Raw genomic sequence first — 12,920 nt, forward strand, 5'->3', positions numbered from 1 at the left:
CCTGTAGTCAAACTACTTAGTAAGGCACTGGCAGTTATACTCAGTTGGATTTGGGTTGTAGAACTGCTAATTTAGGTTTAGACAGTACAGCTACTTGATAAGTGTCAGGAAAACGTGTGGTTTGGGTTTAAATATGTACATTACTTAAGTTGCCTGATGAATGTTACATGACTAAACTATGTTACTATGTAGGTTCAGATAACTCACTGTGTTTTTCAAGTTTAATCTGGGATACAGACAGCAGTCTACGCCTAACACAAAACTAAATATGGCAGAGCTGCCAAGCGTCACGCTTTGAGTGTGACAGTCACGCAATTTGACCTATTCTCACACCACACGCCACACTTGACATTTCTCATGCTTATATTTCCCCATTCAATACTATATTTATTTTTTTCATGATTTTAAACTTTGGTCCTCGCGGCTTGCCGTAGTTCGAGTAACTCTGATTGATTGATCGAGATAACCAATCCCAGACCAATCCATCAGTCCTTTGTGCCTAAATCTAACCAACCAAGGAAGGCACCACGCAATATAAACCAATCAGAAGCAACATAAAGCAGGTCTTGGCGTCTCTAACTATCTTTCATACACAACAGCGCCGACGTTTAAAACCCACTCGACGTTCTCCTGCTTGCTTGAAGACGGACGGTAGGTAACTACCCAATTTTGTTCACTGTTGATTCGCTGTTTCTCCTTGAGTTTCCTAGTTAATATGTACTGTTTTAAGGCTGCTATAAGTCTATCATTGTCCTGTATTTGTTGCAGAGCTGTGTAACATTTATTTGCCTCTTCTCTTGGCCAGTTCACACTTGAAAAAGAGACTCTAACGTTAGTCTCAATGTGTGTGTGTGTGTGTGTGTGTGTCAGAGTTACAGACTTGTAAATATCAATTTTGACCCCCCTAAAGCAGTGTTTTTCAAAATTCTAAATTTCAAGGTCTATCCTTAACTCTGACATTGTACAAATGGAACCAAATTGGTTCCATTTGTACAATGTCAGAGTTACAGACCTTGTAAGGGTCAATTTAGACCCCCCTAAAGGAACCCACAGAGTCCCTGGAATCCACTTTGAGAACCACTGTAAAACAGTATTCAATCAAACAGTGACATGTAGCTATCTTTTGAAAGATGCTAGGTAAGAGGAAGAGACAGCAGAGAGATCTGCTGTCATTCTGGGCAGTGCCAGTGACAGCCCCCCCCTTGTGCACCCCCTGAAAATGAGAGTGCAGAGGGCACAGAAGAGACAGAAGATCAAGAGAGATCAGAAGAGATTGAGGAAAGTGAGGATGAAGATGTAGAAGAGATAAAAATTGAGAACACAGAGACAGAGGATGAGACAGAAGAGCCAGCGGAGAAAACAGTGGAGATGAGAGTAGACACAGAGAAGAAGCGGAAGGCCAAGAGTGGAGCAGCCATCTCTCTGATGCAGAACGAGTTTTCTCTGTGGTTGGACTGAACAAAACCAAAACCCGAAACAGTTTGGCTCTCGAGGGAACTCTATCGTCCATCATGACAGTGAAGATGGCGAGCCCTGAGCCACAGTGTTTTAAGTGGGAGCCACCTGCCTCTGTCATCAAGGCATCACAATCTGTGACAAACACCTACAACATCAGACATGTCCCCAGCTAAATGATGACGAGCTGGTTGAAATGAAATATTGACAAATAAATGTATTTTGTCAAAATTATTGTTACAATTTTCATTTGTAACAATTTCTGGTTAATTAAGACTAGCATTAGGAGGCCACAGTGCAGGGAGAGCTGCTGGCATGGAGGTGAGGACATCAGTCTTAAGGTATAAATCAACGTTAAAAAAGGCCAAATCAACGTTAAAAAAGGCCACATTTTTTTCACATCATGACACTAAAGTCTCACTCTTGTCACTTTCTGAAACTTGGCAGCCCTGATATGGTCATTTTCCTGATGAGGACGGACTGAATGGTGAGTGTTTGTTTCTAGATTTTAAATGCAATCACAAGTCTAACCAGTGCAACAGATGTCCAAACTTATGAAAATGAATTATGATGAAATAGCAGCTTCCTCTTGTTTGTGCCATAAACGAATTAAGCAGGACAACCACTGCATGTGAACTCTGATAGAGGCCAGAGGAGGTTGACAGTTATAGTCATAGTTTACCTGTAATGGGATGGGATTAATATGATGATAAACTGCTACCTGGCAAAAGTATCCTTATCTGCCATTGAGCTTGTTTTGGCCAATGAGAAAACCTACACCTCGCATTTGAGTTCACAGAGCTCGCATTTACACAGTGCCAGCACCCCTCTGTCTCTCGGCGACACACGCCACTCAGTCCACCTTCCCTGCCTCTCTCCTCGTATGTCGCCCCCTCCCTCTTTCTGCCTTTTCATTCTAATGTTTTCATAACTCGGCCTCTCCTCTTCTCACCTCTTCAGTCGCCCTAACTCTCCCCTTTCATGTCTTCTCTGCCTCTGTTCCTCCTCCCTCCTTTCCATCCCACTCCTTTCCCCTCCTCTGGTCGCTTTTCTCTCCTTGCCTGCCTGCTCGCTGGCTCCCTCCCTTCCTCCCTTCATCTCTCTCTGCATTGCAGTATCTGTGTCAGCCATCGGCAGAATAGGCTGTCTGCTGTGCGTGTGTGTGCGTGTGTGTGTGTGCATGCCTGTGTGTGCATGTGCGCGCACGTGTGTGTGTGTGTGTGTGTGTGTGTGCGGACACGCGCGCTGCAGTCCCTCCTAAGCAGCTGGACAGGAACTGAGATGGATGGCGTTTGTTCACCCCAGTCTTCTCCTTTCCTCTCCTCCCTCTTTTTTCATGCATCCTGTCCTCTCATTCTGATCCACTTTAGTTTCAGCCTACATTTCTTTCTCTTCCTGTGTATGTTCTCCTCTTCTCCATAATATACATTTATCTCATCTTCTCTTCTTTCATACCATGATGTATCCTTGGTTTTTCCTTCTTCTTCTCTTGATCGCTCCAATTTTAAATCATTACATCCTCTGCTGATCTTTGCAAATATTCTCCCCTCGTCTCTCTCCTACCTTGCAAACTCTCTAGATTTCTGGTTTAATACCTGAACAAAGTTTTTCATGGACATGTGACAGCTGATCGTACCGTAACCGTACAGTGTGATGAATCAAAGCCTCACATGACCAGCACAAGATCGCTGACCAAGTGAGAATATGCATCCCTCTCATTAGCAGACACTAAACCCACCACCTGTTGAGAGTGGACCTCAGGACCCTGATGTCCTTCCACTCCTCCTAGCCCCTCTCTTATCAGGCAGACTGGACAGGTGTAGCTCACTCTCCTTTCAGCAACCTGAAACACTCGAGTTTTTGTCGGCTCCCCTGCCAGTGAATGCTTCTGCAAACAACTGGTGTGTTCACATGTGTATGTGTCATGGTACCTTAGTGACATTTCAATGAAATGTGTCATATCATGTCCATTTACATGTTTATTGTTTACCTGATTTTCATTTTAGGTCCAGGAGATGATGGTGGTGGAATTAAAGGTGAGGAAGTGCTGAGCAAGTGACTACAGCTCAAGGCTACTTTGTAGCATGTGTAAGTGTGAAACCTCTGGATATCTGCATCTCAATCAGGATCTCTCTCCAGGAGTCATTTCTTTTTTGCCATTTTGCATGAGTTGTAGAACATAAGCACCAAACTGGGTTCAGCTGCTTAGTATAAATATGAGATTGTATTATTTCAACTACAGGCACAATAATACAGAGACAGTGCATGTCTTGTGTGCGAACTCACTATAAATGTTTTCATCAGTTGGCTGAAATCAAATATGTGTAGCAATTGCATGACCGCTATTTCTGCACTATTTGAGGATTGACTCTTGAGTACTGTTAAGGACTGACATGACTATAGTCCCAAAGTCATCTAACAAAATAACAAGCCTCCAACACCACCCTGCACCTCAAAAAAGTCTAATGAATGGGAAATGTGTTACTGATTTAAATTGTACTTGATTTGTAGATGAATCACAGCGATATGCAAATATTATTCAAAGGCCAATGATGCCATATATTTATTCAAACAAGGCCATTATAAGCACAATACTGTAATTAGATACATAGACACACACGCAGGTGCACCAAAAAATGCATTAAATCAAATGCAAAATACAAATAGTTTACAAAACTGTACTTCAAATTGTACATTAACAAGAGAAAGAACTGGTGATCACAAGATTCTGTCACCTTGATGTGTGCAATGGCATCTCAAGCGTATGTGTGTGTGTGTGTGTGTGTGTGTGTGTGTGTGTGTGTGTGCTCTCACAGATTGACAGACTGTGTGCAGCGACACCGTACCATACCGTACCGTAAAGCATCTACATATCCAGGGTTTAGTAGAAAAGTACATTGCCAGCATTCATTCTGGGGATTGGGTTGCTCTGTGCTAAGACACAATAGATGTTCAGACTACATACTGTATGACACCGTCAAAGTTGAGCCACCATCAGTTGATTAAAAACAATGTAAACTTTTTTTGCATTAATTTTGTTCCGTGAGTTCAATCGAGGGAAGGTGACAGTCTCCTCGTCACTCCACACAGAGCAGATGTTTTGTCTGCTCGAATGTTTCATCTCTTCAGTGGAGCGAAAAGCTTCAGTTTGTCAAATGCTTCATGTATCATCATGATTCATTCTCTGAGTCTGTTTCAACTTGGTTGCATTTTGCATTTATCTGTACACCAACTTTCCGACCTCAGCCAAGCGTTTGTGCGTGCGTGTGTTTTTAAATGTTGTGTTTTTTTTGTTTTTTTTTTCCACAGAGGTTTTTTAATGTAAGTTAATGTGGCATTAAAAACGCACTTAAAAACACGTGATAGAAATGCCCTTAATGGTATTCTGCCACATTCAGCAGTCACAGAACAGCTTGCACATCTTATCTGTGGGATAATTCAAGACTCATCATGAGACAAAACACTGAATATCAACGACTTTTCAACGATCCTGCCAAACCCTGTTTATGGTCCACATTTTCTATGATGCTAACCATTTATCAATACCTATTTGTACAACACCCATATGATATTACATGGCAACAACAGTAAAGTTAAGCCATGGGTAAGGTCAGGCAATTCCGTTGGTGTGGTTGTGATTTTAAAAAGATCAAACCTGCACAAACATCCACTAATTTCCCTGCATTTTATCCAATTCATGTGGGCAAAGGGTCTAATAGGAGAACTGGATGACTAATAATAATAATTATTATCATATTTAATAATATTATGAATAGGCTTCTAGCATAGTCACTACAGAGGTTTCAACAAGACAATTGCAAATGAGTTCTTACCTGTTAATATCGAGGTAAATTGCCAAGCAAAATCTTTTGTCTTGCGTCACTAAAGTGTTTAGTGCATTTTTTAATAATCATCCATTTTAGATTATTCATAAGCAGCGACCAGGGGAATGTTTGTCATCTGTTTTCCTGCTCCATTTCTCCAACGTAACTAATCTCATGTCCCATTATGTGCTCATTATTTTCAAATCCTGCTGTTTTTTTTTTTTTTGTTTTCTTTTTTGTTTGGCTCGACGGCTAACACATGCAGATGCAGACCAAACCATCAGAAACCCAGCTGGACTAAACATAGCTAATGACCGAGGTAACATTGTTGTTGCAGCCCATTTCGGTTTCCCTCCCTCCTCACTTTCTACACTCCTACACACATTCATATGTCCACACTGCTGATTTTTAATGACCAGTCAGACAGCATAGCTAAACATTGTGGGTGTTGATGGCTGAGTGACAGCACCCACTCCAACTCACACCCACTGAGATATAAATGATCAAGAAGCAGGGGCCAGGTGTGTGTGGGTCAGGTATATGAGACAGTGTGGAAATAGGCTTTGCCTCTCATTTTAAAAATAGAAACTGCTTGCTTCTAATTCCGTAACATGGTGAAGCAGACTGTCACCATAAAATGAAATGACCTACCACCTGCTCACATTTTGGAAATGACAGGGACGGTTAAGAGCCCGGCCTCACTGGAGCCGAGTGTAAAGTTGAAGTAAATTGGTTGGGTATTAGAGTGCAAGTCCATGTAATGACTTGCTGTACGGATTTTAAGATATGCTGTAAAGCTCACAGTCAGCCGGCGATGCTCCCTCAACCTTCTGCCCCCAGCCTGGATTCCTGCAGGAATATTCTGAACAGGTTTGCAGGTTTCTGTGGTCACTGTCATTGCTGGAACATTGCAGTTTTCTTTGGTGTGCATCAAATAGATATTGACTCTATTTGCAGGATCCTAAGAAGATACAAATAAAATTTCATGTATTACAAGCCAGAAAATAACATAAATAACACATGGCAAAGAAAAAAAAAAAAAAGGAAATCCAGACAGCAGAGGCTGAGTCACCCTGAACTGTTATCATTAATATGGCTCAAGCTATGAAAAACAGTGGATTATACAAAATATGGCAACTTTTGCACCTTTAACTTCCTTCCTGGTGAATTTTCTTTTTTTTTCGGCCACAGTGGAACTGATGGAGGAGGCAAAGAAGGTGAAGAGGGGGAGTGATAAAATTCACTTGTCGGACAGTGTTTTGGCGGTGTGACTCTGACTCTTACCAACGGGACTTGGAATGGTTCACAGTGGCTTTCTTCTACTTAATTTAGTAAGTAACAAAACCTAGCCACCTATTAATACAACTGGGTGTTTTAATCTGCCTATTCATAGCACTGAGATCAGTTACTCTAAGTCAATTGGGATTCTTAGGGGGTTTTTTGGACAGTAGCCAGCCTGCTAGTGGTAGCCATGTTGCCAGCACCATTAGGATTACCACAGGGAAACATTAAGAGGGGGAAAAATTGCCAGTTTCTGCTTTAAACTTGATAAACCTGCACAGGAAACACGGCGAAGACAATATGCAACTGTTTTTCACAGCTTCTGTAGTGTTCCTAATGCCTAGCAAACTGTCCTTTTTACTTCAAGCAATGCCCCTCCTCGAGAAGAGCCCATGTCTTCCTGCACTGTAGCAACCCGGCGTGACAGTGACGCACACACCGCAAGACAACACATCACGAGCCAAATTCAGGTCAGTGATTAGATCAGTCAGTCAAACGGTGCTCTCTCACCTCATGTTGACTAACACTTGCTCGCTCACAGTTATTGTCCCACGAAGCTACGTTTTGCCTCATCTATGTGTGACAATCTCAGCTCGACCAGCCTCAGCCGGCAAACTTGGCCAACAACTATCATGTCTCATTATGTACTAACTGGAGACGCATGCTCATCTGCTGTTACAGTCTCATAACCTGATTGGGCAAAGGAAACAGACTTTTGCGACACATGTGAAATGAACTACTATGGTGTGACACTAAGAGACAATTAAACTACTAGAGCATAAACAAACCATTATCAGGGATCGCTTCCCCCTTGACAATACATTGTGTGACTGATGTGGTTATCCTGATTGCTCCAGGACTGTCTGCACTAAACACGTAGTTATGAACTGTGGGACTGCACAGCGCCTGAGCCTGTCTCTGTATGTTGTTCTCATCCTCGTGCACCTCCTTAACACGTCAAGTCAGCGCTGAACATTCTGCTGTGAGTCAACATCCACAGAGACTTCACTAAAAACCAAAAAACAACACAAAGAATAAACTATATTTTTGTAACAACGTCCTCAATCCGGAGGCCATTACACTAAGCTGTCATACAATTTTTAGAATGATCTGTATATTAGCTGCTCAACACTTGTGTATAGTATAGTTGATTTATTTTATTCAGTCTGTAAAAGGGCCTGATGACAGGTAGAGACAAGTGAATGGTTCAGTTTAAGAACAATCTGATTGAGAAAGAGACTTTCAGACAGCTTCATGACTATTTGTTCTCAGCTTAACAGAGCTTTGCTCAGAGCTCCAATCCATCAATCATTATCCATCAGTCCCAATCTCTTCCTGTCTCCCGTTCTTCTTTTTTCAATCATTCTATCAAAACGGAGACCTGTTTGTTTTGGATCTATCAATAATTCACTGCAGCCTTCCCTCAATCTTTTTCTATCAAAGTCCATCCACTGCATCTTCTCTGCCTCACGTCAGTCAGGGCCTATAGTGAGACCAGTCAGGCAGCTAGATGGACAGGTACAGAGTCCCATTTATCTTTCATTCGATTTTTGTCAACCTTCAGATGCTCTGACTTGTCTCTGACACAGAAAAGAGCCATTAGCCACCAAACATCTCAGGTGTCCAAAAAGTCAGAGATCAGCAGGAAGTCAGTCGTTCCTTCAGTAACCAAAAACACGGTGCTGCTTATCTCTCTGTACATCAGGGTGTCATTTCCTAGTGAATAAATAGTATGTGATGGAGAAACTTGGCACTCAGGCAGTCTAGCCTTGTGAAAGGTAAAGTAACTCATCTTTCTATATCAGGATTATAAAAGCGCTGGTTCTAATTTTTATTCTAAACTTTTCATTGTCAAGAAAAAATGCAATGCTTGTTCTAAAATACATTGAGGAACTGTGCAAGACTATATTTTCTGCTCAGTCTTGCTTCGTAGATAAAATGGATACACAAGTTGCCACAAATGATTTTAGTCATGCATCTCTATAGAATAGAATAGAATAGAATAGAATAGTCTTTATTGTCATTGTACAGGAGAGTACAATGAAATTGAGGATGTGAGTATGACATCTGATATCATGGTGCCCTCGGAATGAATTGTAAGAACCTTGATTATTTCCTTATTTTTCAGCAAGAATACATTTCAGGTTGTCAAATGCTTCAGTCCATTATCAAATATCAAATAAAATATATAAGCCTCAGCTTTAGTTTGTGTTAAGTGCTAAACAGCTCCTGTAAGCACGCTGAGAGGCTAACCGAATGCCTGTGAATGTTACCTGCATTAAACCTGCTGAACAACATCATAATTGTGAACAAGTTAGCATGCTGACATTAGCATGTAGCTAGAAGCCCCAGAAGGTCTCCAGAAGGTGTATTGATAGGGTCACCACTTCCTGTAAGCTAATGCCATTTTGTAAATTATGTAAATTAACTTTTTCTCTTATAGCTTAACATTGAACATCAATTATGTATAAAGTGCACATAGAATGCATTACCAAGATATTGTTGCATGGGAGATGCTACCTCGAAGAGAGGGGCATTCAGAGTTCATGAACGTGGAGTGTAAAATATTCCTTTTGGTTGTATCTCCCATGCAACAATATTCTGGACATTTTACTTGTCATCTTGTTCTGCCTACGCTCTGTGAGCCTAAGGTGCGTCACTTTTCAAATGTTTTCCCCAACGTCTTCAAACACAGAACAAGGCAAGAAATGTGACAGAACATTGTGAGTCAGAGTTGCAACCTCGCAGTCTACAATCTCTCAACTATCATAACACCTCATAGCACCTTGTTCTCTTTGTTTGTTATTGAGGTTGAGTTTTTTTTTGTTATTTTGGTTTATTTTTACAAAGCCTCTCTGCCAGATTAGACTGCACAATGTGTCAAGAGAGATGCTAGGGAATGTAGAAGCAATCAATTTCAGTTACAGTGGGTGAGTTGATGGATTTTTCGAGCTCAGTGGGACCAATAGGACTGCAGCTGCAAAGGCCCATGCTACTGAAGTCAGACCAAAGCACACTCTGACACTAATTGGATATACTGTACTGTGTATTTTTGTGTGTGGGAGACAGAGGAGATAGCAATGCAAATACAAGAGCGACATCATTGTGAAATTGCATGTAGCACTCATTAAACCTCCTGTGATAGGTGCCGTTGTGATGGATAAAATCTATATTGTGAGCAGTGGTGGAAATCCAATAAGTACATCTTCTGTAGCACTCTTATTTGCAGAGTGAACTTTTACAGGCATTTTTATGTAAACCTTTTTCATATATTTCCATGATATTTCTGTGAAACTATTAATTACACTACATTCATTGACATAAAAAAAATCACACACCTATTAAATACAATACATGGTTAAAGATTAAACCAGCTAGGTCTTCTTGGCTTGCCGACCTTCTACTAGGGAAGAATATCCAAATACGAACAGTGATCACATATGATCCAGATAAATGATCGTGTCATGACTACCTGGACAAAAAAATTATGCTGTTCCCCTGCTGCCTCCAATTCAATCCAGTTCAGCCCAGAGCACACAGCACACTATAGATAGCATCTTAATTATTTCTTTGCCAGAGACCAACCAGCCCTCTGATAATGAATACTACCTGGCCCCAGGTTTTGTGTGAATTACCTGTTGGTAATATTTTGATGAAAAACAACCAAAATGCACCGTTTGAGCATGATACAAACAAAAATAACTACAGCAGATGCCACGGGCCAGAACATTATATTCATTAATGCAGGACCTAGTCAATATACTTGAGCAGTGCAAAATTCAAGCAAAGTTATCTAATGGGCACAAAATGGATCTACCAATTTATTCTTCCACTATAAGGCTCAATCCCATTTCTTATTTTACCCCTACCCCTAATTTTCGAGTGCCTCCTTGCCCCTCTGAACAGAGTTACAAGGCATAATGGTTGAAATCAGTGCCGTTAGACATTTATTTGAAGGAGACAGAAAAGCATGTTCGGCCAAATTCACTCACAACTTCACACAATTAATCTAGTCATCAAATGAAAAATGAACAGTGCTTCATTGCTTGACCACTAGCGGTACTTTATAGGCTAACATCAGCCTCCAGTCCTCTTAGCCTCTCAGTCTGCACTGAATGAAGAGGAGAAGTACCAAGTGCCAAGTACTGTTGCTGGACTTTAGTTAGATTCCAGGTGTCACAAATCAGCAATAACAATTTAACTTGAGCTAGCTATGAGTCATCAGCAAGCTGGTAGCAATTGTTTTATGCTTGTTATGAGGAAAGGGACTATAACATATTGAAACGACAGTGTGCCTCTGAAGTAAAGACCTAACACTCTGACCTACCCCTCTATTCAAACAAGAATTGGGACATCCTAGCTCTAGATGTGCATGTGCACAATGGAGGGGAAGGGCTAAGTGGTAGGGGCGAGGAGTGCATTGTGATTGGGCTTTACACATTGCCTATTTGTAATCCAGCCTGTTGTGATCCTGCAGATTTATTTTGTGACTTTCTGAAGTGGGAACAGCAACATTTCCCTTACACATTTATGTATCAATGTAAATAATGTATGTAAGTTACAACAGCAAAGATAATAATGATCGTATGTTTTTCTTCTTAAAGTAAATGTTGTCAATGATGTACTTTTGTCACTTGATTTTTTACATTATTGTCTTTGTACTGGGATTTCTACTTATGCAAATATTCTGAATTCTTCTTGGTTCAGAGAATATCTAAGTAGAGGTCTTTGGATGTCTTCATTTCATATACTGTGAGTGCATTGTAATGATTGTAAAGAAATAGCTTCATGAACTACCTTTGCAGGACAATGAACCAGTGCTGTTAGTGAATAGAAAGAGAGCAAAAAGAGAGGTTACATATTCTGCATTTGGGATAGAGACCCTGGTCACACAATACATTTAATAGCCATAAGGCATGAGGTCAATAGACAAGGGGGAGGACTTGAATCCAGACAGTCATCGTCTGCAGGCAGCATTCAGTCTGTTGGATGTATTTTTCTGATCATTCACACAGCATTTTCTGCCTCAGAGGCAATCGCTGCTCACACACACAGTGGAGGAAAGGAAGCAGCACAGGAGCCTTATTAGCAGAGAGGATGGGTTATACATATGCTAAGCACACATGACCAGCTTGTCATCAGTTGAAGTTCAAAGCAGTTAATCATCTCCCCCTCCTGCTCTTCTTTTTTGCCTGTATATCTTTTTCTCTCTTTTCCTTTCTGAAGGTTATTGCGAGGAGCTGACAGACACACACACACACACACACACACATATATACATGAAATACATAAATACTGCTAAGATGGTTTGCTATCTGTTGGCCTTGTTTGATATTTAACACCCAGAGGCAGACATTAATTAGTGTGTGTGTGTGTGTGTGTGTGTGTGTGTGTGTGTGTGTGTGTGTGTGTGTCGGTGTCGGAGTGAGCCTGGGCATGTTCATGCAAAAAAAATTCTGAATATCTTATTTACAGCACTGAGTGTAGTTCCTTAGTGCAGCATCCTCTGAACACCACATAATGGCGCCTGTAACACACAAGTAGCAGGAAGTACACTGCCCCTCTGAACTTACCGATAGAGTTCAACTTGCTGAAGAGAACACGGGACATAGCTCGCTAGTATTTTTGTTCCACATACTGTTTCAAGTTCAGTGAGCTGGGTGTAGAATTTTATCTCCCATTGTCAAGTCATATCTAAAGTTTGGCCTAGTAAGTGGTTTAGTGACCTACGTTTCCATTAAAGAAGGGCTAATGACACCATAATGAATGTTCCAGGTATGAGAAACCCTGACGAGACAAAATATATGTTATGGAAAAGGGTCGGCAGTCTCCACATCTGTTAGATTTTGTTTGCAGATGAAGCATTCAAGTGGGACATCTATCCAAGACAAAACTGAAAGCAATGTAGTTTTCGCTGTACTGTCTCATTTATTTTGGACACCTCAGGTTTGGTCGTCGAAGGCTGACATGGATCAGCTCTATTTCCAGGAATAAATCTCCCTATCAACTCTAAATTTTGAGAAACTCTGTACTTACACTGGTTTCTAGTGTGTTAACTGTACTGTTGTGTTGTGAAGTCATTTGAATAGTTTGATGATGTTGAGTGACTCTAATGAAGCTGCTCTCATTTAGACAGGTAGCTTTGACAGAGTGAGATTCTTGCGAGCGTGCTTTGATAAATTTCCATGAAGATATAATAGTTTCCCACATCCAGTCACTCGTAAACTAATTAACTGATAAATGTTCCACATCCAGTGTTTTGATCATAATCAGATGCTTTTCAAGTTGTCTTACTGAGAACTGACTCAGGACAAGTGGGGATTTGAGTTAAATTAAACTTAATCAATCTGATTGTATCAC

This window comes from Sparus aurata, chromosome 16 (genome assembly GCF_900880675.1).
Source record: "Sparus aurata chromosome 16, fSpaAur1.1, whole genome shotgun sequence".
Lineage (NCBI taxonomy): Eukaryota > Metazoa > Chordata > Actinopteri > Spariformes > Sparidae > Sparus > Sparus aurata.